Genomic DNA, 10141 nt, shown 5'->3' on the forward strand with positions numbered 1-10141 from the left:
AGGTTTTCCTACTTACAAAGCATGTAGAGGTCTGTAATTTTTATCATAGGTACACTTCAACTGTGAGAGACGGAATCTAAAACAAAAATCCAGAAAATCACATTGTATGATTTTTAAGTAATTCATTTGCATTTTATTGCATGACATAAGTATTTGATACATCAGAAAAGCAGAACTTAATATTTGGTACAGAAACCTTTGTTTGCAATTACAGAGATCATACTTTTCCTGTAGGTCTTGACCAGGTTTGCACACACTGCAGCAGGGATTTTGGCCTACTCCTCCATACAGACCTTCTCCAGATCCTTCAGGTTTCGGGGCTGTCGCTGGGCAATACGGACTTTCAGCTCCCTCCAAAGATTTTCTATTGGGTTCAGGTCTGGAGACTGGCTAGGCCACTCCAGGACCTTGAGATGCTTCTTACGGAGCCACTCCTTAGTTGCCCTGGCTGTGTGTTTCGGGTCATTGTCATGCTGGAAGACCCAGCCACGACCCATCTTCAATGCTCTTACTGAGGGAAGGAGGTTGTTGGCCAAGATCTCGCGATACATGGCCCCATCCATCCTCCCCGCTATACGGTGCAGTCGTCCTGTCCCCTTTGCAGAAAAGCATCCCCAAGGAATGATGTTTCCACCTCCATGCTTCACTGTTGGGATGGTGTTCTTGGGGTTGTACTCATCCTTCTTCTTCCTCCAAAACGGCGAGTGGAGTTTAGACCAAAAAGCTCTATTTTTGTCTCAGACCACATGACCTTCTCCCATTCCTCCTCTGGATCATCCAGATGGTCATTGGCAAACTTCAGACGGGCCTGGACATGCGCTGGCTTGAGCAGGGGGACCTTGCGTGCGCTGCAGGATTTTAATCCATGACGGCGTAGTGTGTTACTAATGGTTTTCTTTGAGACTGTGGTCCCAGCTCTCTTCAGTTCATTGCCCAGGTCCTGCCGTGTAGTTCTGGGCTGATCCCTCACCTTCCTCATGATCATTGATGCCCCACGAGGTGAGATCTTGCATGGAGCCCCAGACCGAGGGTGATTGACCGTCATCTTGAACTTCTTCCATTTTCTAATAATTGCGCCAACAGTTGTTGCCTTCTCACCAAGCTGCTGTGGACCTTGCGCAAGGGGACCTTGTGGGCGCTGCAGGATTTCAGTCCAAGCTGCTTGGCGATGGTCTTGTAGCCCATTCTAGCCTTGTGTAGGTCTACAATCTTGTCCCTGACATCCTTGGAGAGCTCTTTGGTCTTGGCCATGGTGGAGAGTTTGGAATCTGATTGATTGATTGCTGCTGTGGACAGGTGTCTTTTATACAGGTAACAAGCTGAGATTAGGAACACTCCCTTTAAGAGTGTGCTCCTAATCTCAGCTCGTTACCTGTATAAAAGACACCTGGGAGCCAGAAATCTTTCTGATTGAGAGGGGGTCAAATACTTATTTCCCTCATTAAAATGCAAATCAATTTATAACATTTTTGACATGCGTTTTTCTGGATTCTTTTGTTGTTATTCTGTCTCTCACTGTTCAAATAAACCTACCATTAAAATTATAGACTGATCATTTCTTTGTCAGTGGGCAAACGTACAAAATCAGCACGGGATCAAATACTTTTTTTCCCTCACTGTATCTAGCTGCAAATGTGTAAATTTAGTGCGAGTCTAGTAGCTAGCCTGCCATTTCTGAAAATGTGGACGGGTGTTTTAATGATGATGTATATACATCATTGGTGTTTATGCGCGGCCTTGTCACTGCTCAGCCAGTCAAAATACGAGGATCGTTTTTTCTGAATGAACATTGTAGCTACTGAGCGAACAAAACTATACAATGTATTGACGCTGCTCGTAAAAAAATTATACAATGTATTGACTCTGATCGTAAAAACATTATACAATGTATTGACACTGATCGTAAAAACATTATACAATGTATTGACGCTGCTCGTAAAAAAATTAAACAATGTATTGACTCTGATCGTAAAAACATTATACAATGTATTGACTCTGCTCATAAAAACATTAAACAATGTATTGAATCTGCCCGTAAAAACATTATACAATGTATTGACTCTGCTCATAAAAAACAGGGTTGTGGGTTCGATTCCCACGGGGGGCCAGTATGAAAAAAAAAAATGTATGCACTAACTGTAAGTCGCTCTGGATAAGAGAGTCTGCTAAAATGTAAATGTAGATAAGGTGATGGATTGTAATGCTGCTATTAGTCTAGATAAGGTGATGGATTGTAATGCTGCTATTAGTTTAGATAAGGTGATGGATTGTAAAGCTGCTATTAGTCTAGATAAGGTGATGGATTGTAATGCTGCTATTAGTTTAGAGAGTGCATACTATTTTTTTATATAACCATAGCAGTTGTAGAACAGGTTTTTGTTAAGGCCTATTTATAATGTAATGAATTATTTGGATGATGCTACTCTCCAAAACTTTACTGAGAGGAAGAAGATTTTTTACAGACTTCTCTGGAGATGATATTTTCGCTCTACTGAGTATGACAGATCATATTGCCTCAAAGGTTTTCTTTCAGACAATTCTTACGAAAATGGTCATTCTGTGGGCCTGCTACCTGTTCCTCACTTACCTGTCCTTCGATTTCCTGCGCAGCTTACGACAGGACAGTGGAAAAAAAAAAAAAAAGCAGAAAGTGACCTCAAGGATGCGTTGGAAGAGAAGAAGGGGACGGGCTGAAGAAGACACGAAGAGCCTTCCAACGCAGACACTAGCAGCTGAACTGACCTCGGCTCCCTGGGATCAGAATGATCAAGAAAGATCATGTCTGCTTCTTTTTTGACGGAACTCTACCGGAAAAGCTCTATGGTTCAAATCCAAAAGAGAATCAATGGATTCAAATCAAAGCAGCAACAGAGATCTGGGGGAGTTGCTTGGTGGTACTCTATTGTATTTCAAATAAAAAATCAAATCAAATTGTATTTGTCACATGCGCCGAATACAACAGGTGTAGACCTTACCGTGAAATGGTTACTTACAAGACCTTAACCAACAACGCAGTTTTAAGAAAGAATACCCCCCCAAAAAAAGGAAAAAAAAAAAAAGGTGATAAAATCAAATGCAAGAACAAGAGATGGGATCAATTGGACATATTTAAGATTTGGATATTGTTATGGGGGAACAATCATTGACAGTCTTAGAAGGCAAGTATGTGGCAAACATTAACTGTGTGCCTTTTAAATACACTACCGGTCAAACGTTTGGACACACCTACTCATTCAAGGGTTTTTCTTGATTTTTAAAAACTATTTTCTACATTGTAGAATAATAGTGAAGACATCAAAACTATGAAATAACACATGAACTTTTAAGAAGGCACACCTGTTCATTGAAAAGCATTCCAGGTGAAGCTGGTTGAGAGAATGCCAAGAGTGTGCAAAGCTGTCATCAAGGCGAAGGGTGGCTATTTGAAGAATCTCAAATCTCAAATATATTTTAATTTAACACTTTTTTGGTTACTACATGATTCCATATGTGTTATTTCACAGTTTTGATGTCTTCACTATTATTCTACAATGTAGAAAACAGTAAAAAATAAAGAAAAACCCTTGAATGAGGTTGCCCATGAATCCCTATATGGTCATGCAGGAGACACAGAGTACGTGCATCAGTTGTGATGAAGACCATACAAGATCTCACACTTTAAATCACATTGTACAACACTAGTAACAACCTTTATTGACGTGTCTGTCAGAGCAGGCGTAGGTGTGGTGTAGGAATCAGATGCAGGACACAGATGCTAGTCCAAAAATACTTTAGTAAAGTCCACAAAAAGAACGGCTACAAACAGAGCCGGAGGCACGAGAACAATATCGCACACAACGTATACATGCACACCACAGCAAACACACACAACAAGTGCGGACTCTCTATCTAAAACAGAATAGAGCACTAACTGACTGGAAGCACCAGCTGACAAGGAACAACTACACACAACCACAAGACAGAACCAACGAGAACTTAAAGGACACATCATCAAGACAAAATGAGAAACAGGTGTACCAAAACAGACCAAACCAAACAAACACAGAAACAACGAACGGTGGCAGCTAGTACTCCGGAGACGACGACCGCCGAAGCCTGCCCGAACAAGGAGAAGGAGCAGCCTCGGCCGAAACCGTGACAGTGTCTCAATCTCAAGTTTCATAAACATAATTAAAATATATTGTCCTTTTTTTATATGTCAGTAAAAATGGGATATGACTTCTGTTCTGACAGTTCTTCATCCAGTTACACCAGGCCACCTAGCGGACAAAATCAAACACTGAACTGTACTAGTGATGCCATGAAAACATACTGTTCAGAAAGATTTAAAGATGTCATATACACTGAGATCGTGAAGGTGTTAACTACGTACCACATTCATACAGTAGGTTTATCTTGTGTATGTCCAGACGACTGGGTCCATCTCGCTGACCAATTGGAGTGTAGGGATCTGGTTTGGGGATGATGGTTGGTCCACCGTCCTCTGAGAAGGCATACCTGCATCAGAGATCGCAACCTTAGAAGAACACAGCCTTAGAACCGAAGATTAGATGACAACCTTTTAACTGAACATTAGAACACAACCTTAGAACTGAACATTAGAACACAACCTCAGAACTGAACATTAGAACACAACCTTAGAACTGAACATTAGAACACAACCTTAGAACCGAAGATTAGAACACAACCTCAGAACTGAACATTAGAACACAACCTTTTAACTGAACATTAGAACACAACCTTAGAACTGAACATTAGAACACAACCTTAGAACTGAACATTAGAACACAACCTTAGAACTGAACATTAGAACACAACCTTAGAACTGAACATTAGAACACAACCTTAGAACTGAACATTAGAACACAACCTCAGAACTGAACATTAGAACACAACCTTAGAACCGAACCATGGAACAGAAATAAGACTTCCCTGCTGGAGGGAGGAGGGCTGGTATCCAGGAGGAGGACTTGAGTCCTTCTTAGGCTCAGATACAGAGAAAATCGGCCGTCACTCCCCTCCGTTTTATTGGCAAATGTCCAGTCACTTGAGAACAAGATGGATAAGCGCCGTTCGAGAGTTTCCTACCAACGGGACGTGAAAAGCTGTAATATTATCTTCAGAAACTTGGCTGATATGGACATAAAACTCTAGGGTTTCTCCATGCTTCGTCATGACCGGACAGCGGACTCAGGTAAAACCAAAGGGGGAGGGGTGTCCCTCTTTGTAAACAACAACTGGTGTGCTGCTTCACAGTGACCAGTTCTTACTATAACCAATAACCATGGATTACAGGCAGTAACCGCACCGGGCTAGAGCTACCGCTTTCAAGGAACCGGACACGGTCATGGACGCTTACAAGAAAGCCCACTATGACCTTCAACGAGCCATCAAACGTGGAAAAGGTCAATATAGGACTAAGAATCCTACTACACCAGCTCCGACGCTCGTCAGATGTGGCAGGGTTTGCGGAATATTACGGATTGCAAAGGGAAACCCAGCAGTGAGTTGCCCAGTGACGCAAACGTCCTAGACGAGCTGAATGCCTCCTATGCTTGCTTCGAAGCAAACAACACTGAGCCAGGCATGAGAGCTCCTGCTGTCCCGGATGGCTGTGATCACGCTCTCCGTGGCCGACGTAAGTAAGAATTTTAAACAGGTGAACACTAGCAAGGCGGAAACATCAGGGCACGTTCTCAGAGCATGCACAGACAAGTGTGGCAGACACACTGGCAAGTGTCTTCACAGACATTTTCAACATCTCCTTGTCCCAGTCTGTAATCCCAACATGTTTCAAGCAGACCACCATTGTCCCTGTTCCTAATAACTCAAAGGTAACCTCCCTAAATGACTATCGTCCCGTAGCACTCACATCTGTAACCATGAAATGCTTTGAAAGGCTGGTCATGGCGCACATCAACGCCATCATCCCAGACACCCTGGACCCACAATAGATCCACAGACGACGCAATCTCTATTGCACTCCACACTGCCCTCACCCACCTAGATAAGAGGAATACCTATGTGAGAATGCTGTTCATGGACTACAGCTTAGTGTTAAACGTCATAGTGCCCTCCTAGCCCATCACCAAGCTCGGGACCCTGGGACTGAACACCTCCCCCTACAACTGGATCCTGGACTTTCTGACGGGCCGCCCCAGGTGGTGAGGGTAGGTAACATCACCTCCACCACGCTGACCCTGAACACGGGGCCCCACAGGGGTGTCCGCTGTACTCCCTGTGTGAGTGTTTTGGGTAGAGTCCAGTGAGTGTGCATGGAGTCAGTGTAACGGTAGACATGGCGCTCCGGTACCGTTTGCCGTGTGGTAGCAGAGAGAACAGTCTATGGCTTGGGTGGCTGGGGTCTTTGAAAAATGTCTGGCCGTTCCTCTGACACCGCCTGGTATAGAGGTCCTGGATGGCAGGGAGCTCAGCCCCAGTGATGTACTGGGCCGTCCGCAGCACCCTCTGTAGTGCCTTTTTGAGGATCTGAGGGGCCATGCTAAATCGTTTTAACCTCCTTGCACATTGACTCGGTACCTCGTTACTCCTTGTATATAGCCTCATTATTGATATTTGTGTTACAATTTTCATACTTTTTAACTCTGAATTGTTGGGAAAGGGATCGTAAGTAAGCATTTCACGGTAAAGTCTAAACCTGTTGTATTCGGCGCATGTGACAAAAAAAATTTATTGGATTATTTTTTTAAACAATTTTAAAGAATGGAACCTCAGAACACAATCTTAGCTACTTCCTGTAGGCTGGCCCCAAGAAGTGAGTGACCAATGAATAGTCTATCACCCCCTAAACCAACTCACCTGCCATAGTGCATGATGGAGCTGTAGTCATAGACAGTATTGAGGTTGTTGGTCTGGTACTTCTTAAAGTTATGCACCTGACCTGTTTATAGGGACATACATAATTTCAGTCTATATGTCATCCTACGTACAGTAATTACATGAATAGAGAGAGAGAGAGAGAGAGAGAGAGAGAGAGAGAGAGAGAGAGAGAGAGAGAGAGAGAGAGAGAGAGAGAGAGAATGGGAGGGGGAGCGATAGAGAGAGAGAGAGAGAGAGAGAGAGAGAGAGAGAGAGAGAGAGAGAGAGAGAGAGAGAATGGGAGGGGGAGCGATAGAGAGAGAGAGAGAGAGAGAGAGAGAGGGAGAGAGAGAGGGAGAGAGAGAGAGACAGAGAGAGAGAGAGAGAGAGAGAGAGAGAGAGAGAGAGAGAGAGAGAGAGAGAGAGAGAGAGAGAGAGAGAGAGAGAGAGACAGAGAGAGAAGAGAGAGAGAGAGAGAGAGAGAGAGAGAGAGAGAGAGAGAGAGAGAGAGAGAGAGAGAGAGAGAGAGAGAGAGAGAGAGAGAGAGAGAGAGAGAGAGAGAGAGAGAGAGAGAGAGGATCCCGTGTGGCTCAGTTGGTAGAGCATGGCGCTGGCAATGCCAGGGTTGTGGGTTCGATTCCCACTGGGGACCAGTATGAAAAAGTATGAACAATATATGCACTCACTAGTGTAAGTCGCTCTGGATAAGAGCGTCTGCTAAATGACTAAAATGTAAATGTCACAGATTAAGTATTGATAGGACACTGACCCTGCATGATGTTTTCCCATATAATAGAAACATAGTGATCCCGATCAGAGCGGGACTGCTCGTGCACAAAGCCCAGAGCGTGCATGAGTTCATGGGAGGCGATGCCAGACCACATGCACCCAGGGGACTGCAGGGAGAGGGGCTGGGCTCCTTCAGTCCTACCCAGAATGACCAGCAGCTAGTGGTACGAAAAGGCAGAGACACATTCAGCAAAACATAATATTACTGGATTAGCCTGGTCCAAGTCTGTTTGTGTTGTCTTGCCACAGTTATCAAGACAGCACAAACAGATCTGGGACCAGGCTGTCACTGCATATCTTACATGAAGCAACTGGAACTAGAAGCAAGATGTTTTCAGAATGTATCCTAGAATATGTCCATGGAGTTCCGAACCAACGTATAAGATACAACACTGACCCAAACCTGGGCTGTATATCCAGGAAGTTGGCTTCATGGCTGCGAGGAACAAACTTCACACACGTTTCAGACAAGATGTCCAGCATTCCCATCTCTATGGTGATTCTATCCATGTCATCTGTCAATCAGAATTAAACTCCGACTGTTACTAATTGCCTACTAAGCACAAACTAATGATTGACATTAAAAGTGTGAAGTTAGTGTACATCAGTTCACAATTTGTCATAAAGAAGTGTCTAACTTTACAACTGGTGATAGCTACCTAATTCACCTACTACCAATGTACAGATACTTGGTGATAGCTAAGTAGGTATGGGGTGGCAGGTAGCTTAGTGGGTAAGAGCGTTGTGCCAGTAACTGAAAGGTCGCTGGTTCTAATCCCAGAGCCGACTAGGTGAAAAATCTGTCGATGTGCCCTTAAGCAAGGCACTTAACCCTAATTGCTCCTGTAAGTCGCTCTGGATAAGAGCGTCTGCTAAATGACTAAAATGTAAAATGTATAGCTACCTACTACCAATGTACAGATACTTGTCATGGATAAATTAGACAAAACAGAGGAATGTAACAGAGACTTGCCATATTGTGGAGAAATAATGTAGGGGACATAGACAAATCCATCCACTGCCTTGGGCCAGAGGCAGGAGTTACCAGGGCAGGTTATGGCGCTGCGGCTCTGTGTGCTGTAGGAGCTGGCAATGTCTCCTTCCCTGAAGGACAGGCCTCGGGCTCTAGGCTGCCCCGCCCTGGCAGAGAGACATGATCACCACGTTACTGCTGACCGGTACTGCACTAAAACCCCTTACAGTCCCTCTCACAAACACCTGGAATGAGTCCCAAATGGCACCCTATTCCCTATTTAGTGCACTACTTTAGACAGAGAATGACACCCTATTCCCTATATAGTGCACTACTTTAAACCAGAGAATGGCACCCTATTCCCTATATAGTGCACTACTTTAGACCAGAGAATGGCACCCTATTCCCTATTTAGTGCACTACTTTAGACCAGAGAATGGCACCCTATTCCCTATATAGTGCTCTACTATAGACTAGAGAATGGCACCCTATTCCCTATATAGTGCACTACTTTAGACCAGAGAATGGCACCCTATTCCCTATATAGTGCACTACTTTAGACCAGGGTCCAAAGAGATTAGCGTGCCATTTCAGACAGAGCCCAGGCCCTTCAAGCTGAATCCAGAGCTGGAGGAGGGTTTCATACATTATACATGTACAGTATATCTCCTTCCCTGTAAACTCCTACCCCAAATACAGTATATCTCCTTCCCTGTAAACTCCTACCCCAAATACAGTATATCTCCTTCCCTGTAAACTCCTACCCCGAACACAGTATATCTCCTTCCCTATAAACTCCTACCCCGAACTAAGCAACTAATACTATACTTACTCCCATTGGATCTCAGGATCCTGTCCATTGCATTCATTTCTTCTGGACCTCTAAGCACCTCTATTTTAAAAGGATAATAGATAAGTGTTAATAACTGTTAATACAAACAAAATCAAGTTAATGGAAACATTTCAAGAATTTACCTGAGTATTCTCTTCTCAACCTCCTTTTCATTTCTTGCATCACTGATGAATTCTGTGGTAATAAATGTTCCTTTTAGAAAGTATCACGTGAGAGAGGACCTCTACAGTAAGATTCATTCTGAACTTAATTCAGCGCTTACCTGGATAGGTAGAGTGCAGGTTTGGGTCATCAACCCCAAGATGATTCCTAGAGAGATCATGACTTCCATGTCCCAGACCGATCTTTAATCCTGATACAGGTCCTAACACCACACCTATATAGACCTCTAACCCCCCCCCCCCCCCCCTCACCTCCTGAGGTCTGCACTGATTGGTTACATGTTCTGATGTTACAGGATGAATCATATCCCAGAACTTTGATCCCTTGTCTGCCCCTCGTGTCGTCCTATGACATTAACACAAATCCATTGATGGCACTTAACAACGTCCTCCAGCTATACCCCGTACTTTTACACAGGACATTCAGCACTTTCAGAGACGAGAGCCATTTAAAGGTGTTGTCCCAGAACTGATATATTAAAAACAGGTAAACAGTCATTTCTCAGACTTTGTGTGACACAACAACATGTGATGTGATATACAGAA

The 10141-nt window shown here is 43.8% G+C and overlaps 1 pseudogene across 1 annotated transcript; it reads right to left on the reverse strand.

Moving 5' to 3' along the window:
* Window positions 1–4364: 4364 nt before the first annotated feature.
* LOC311128773 (high choriolytic enzyme 2-like) lies at window positions 4365–10094 on the reverse strand (annotated as a pseudogene). Its single transcript has 6 exons — window positions 9997–10094; window positions 8582–8748; window positions 8006–8123; window positions 7589–7766; window positions 6820–6901; window positions 4365–4497 (listed from the first exon to the last, which is right to left on the reverse strand). The product of its transcript is annotated as a high choriolytic enzyme 2-like (transcript).
* Window positions 10095–10141: the final 47 nt, after the last annotated feature.

Source organism: Coregonus lavaretus (genome assembly GCF_964263955.1).
Source record: "Coregonus lavaretus genome assembly, chromosome: 5".
NCBI lineage: Eukaryota > Metazoa > Chordata > Actinopteri > Salmoniformes > Salmonidae > Coregonus > Coregonus lavaretus.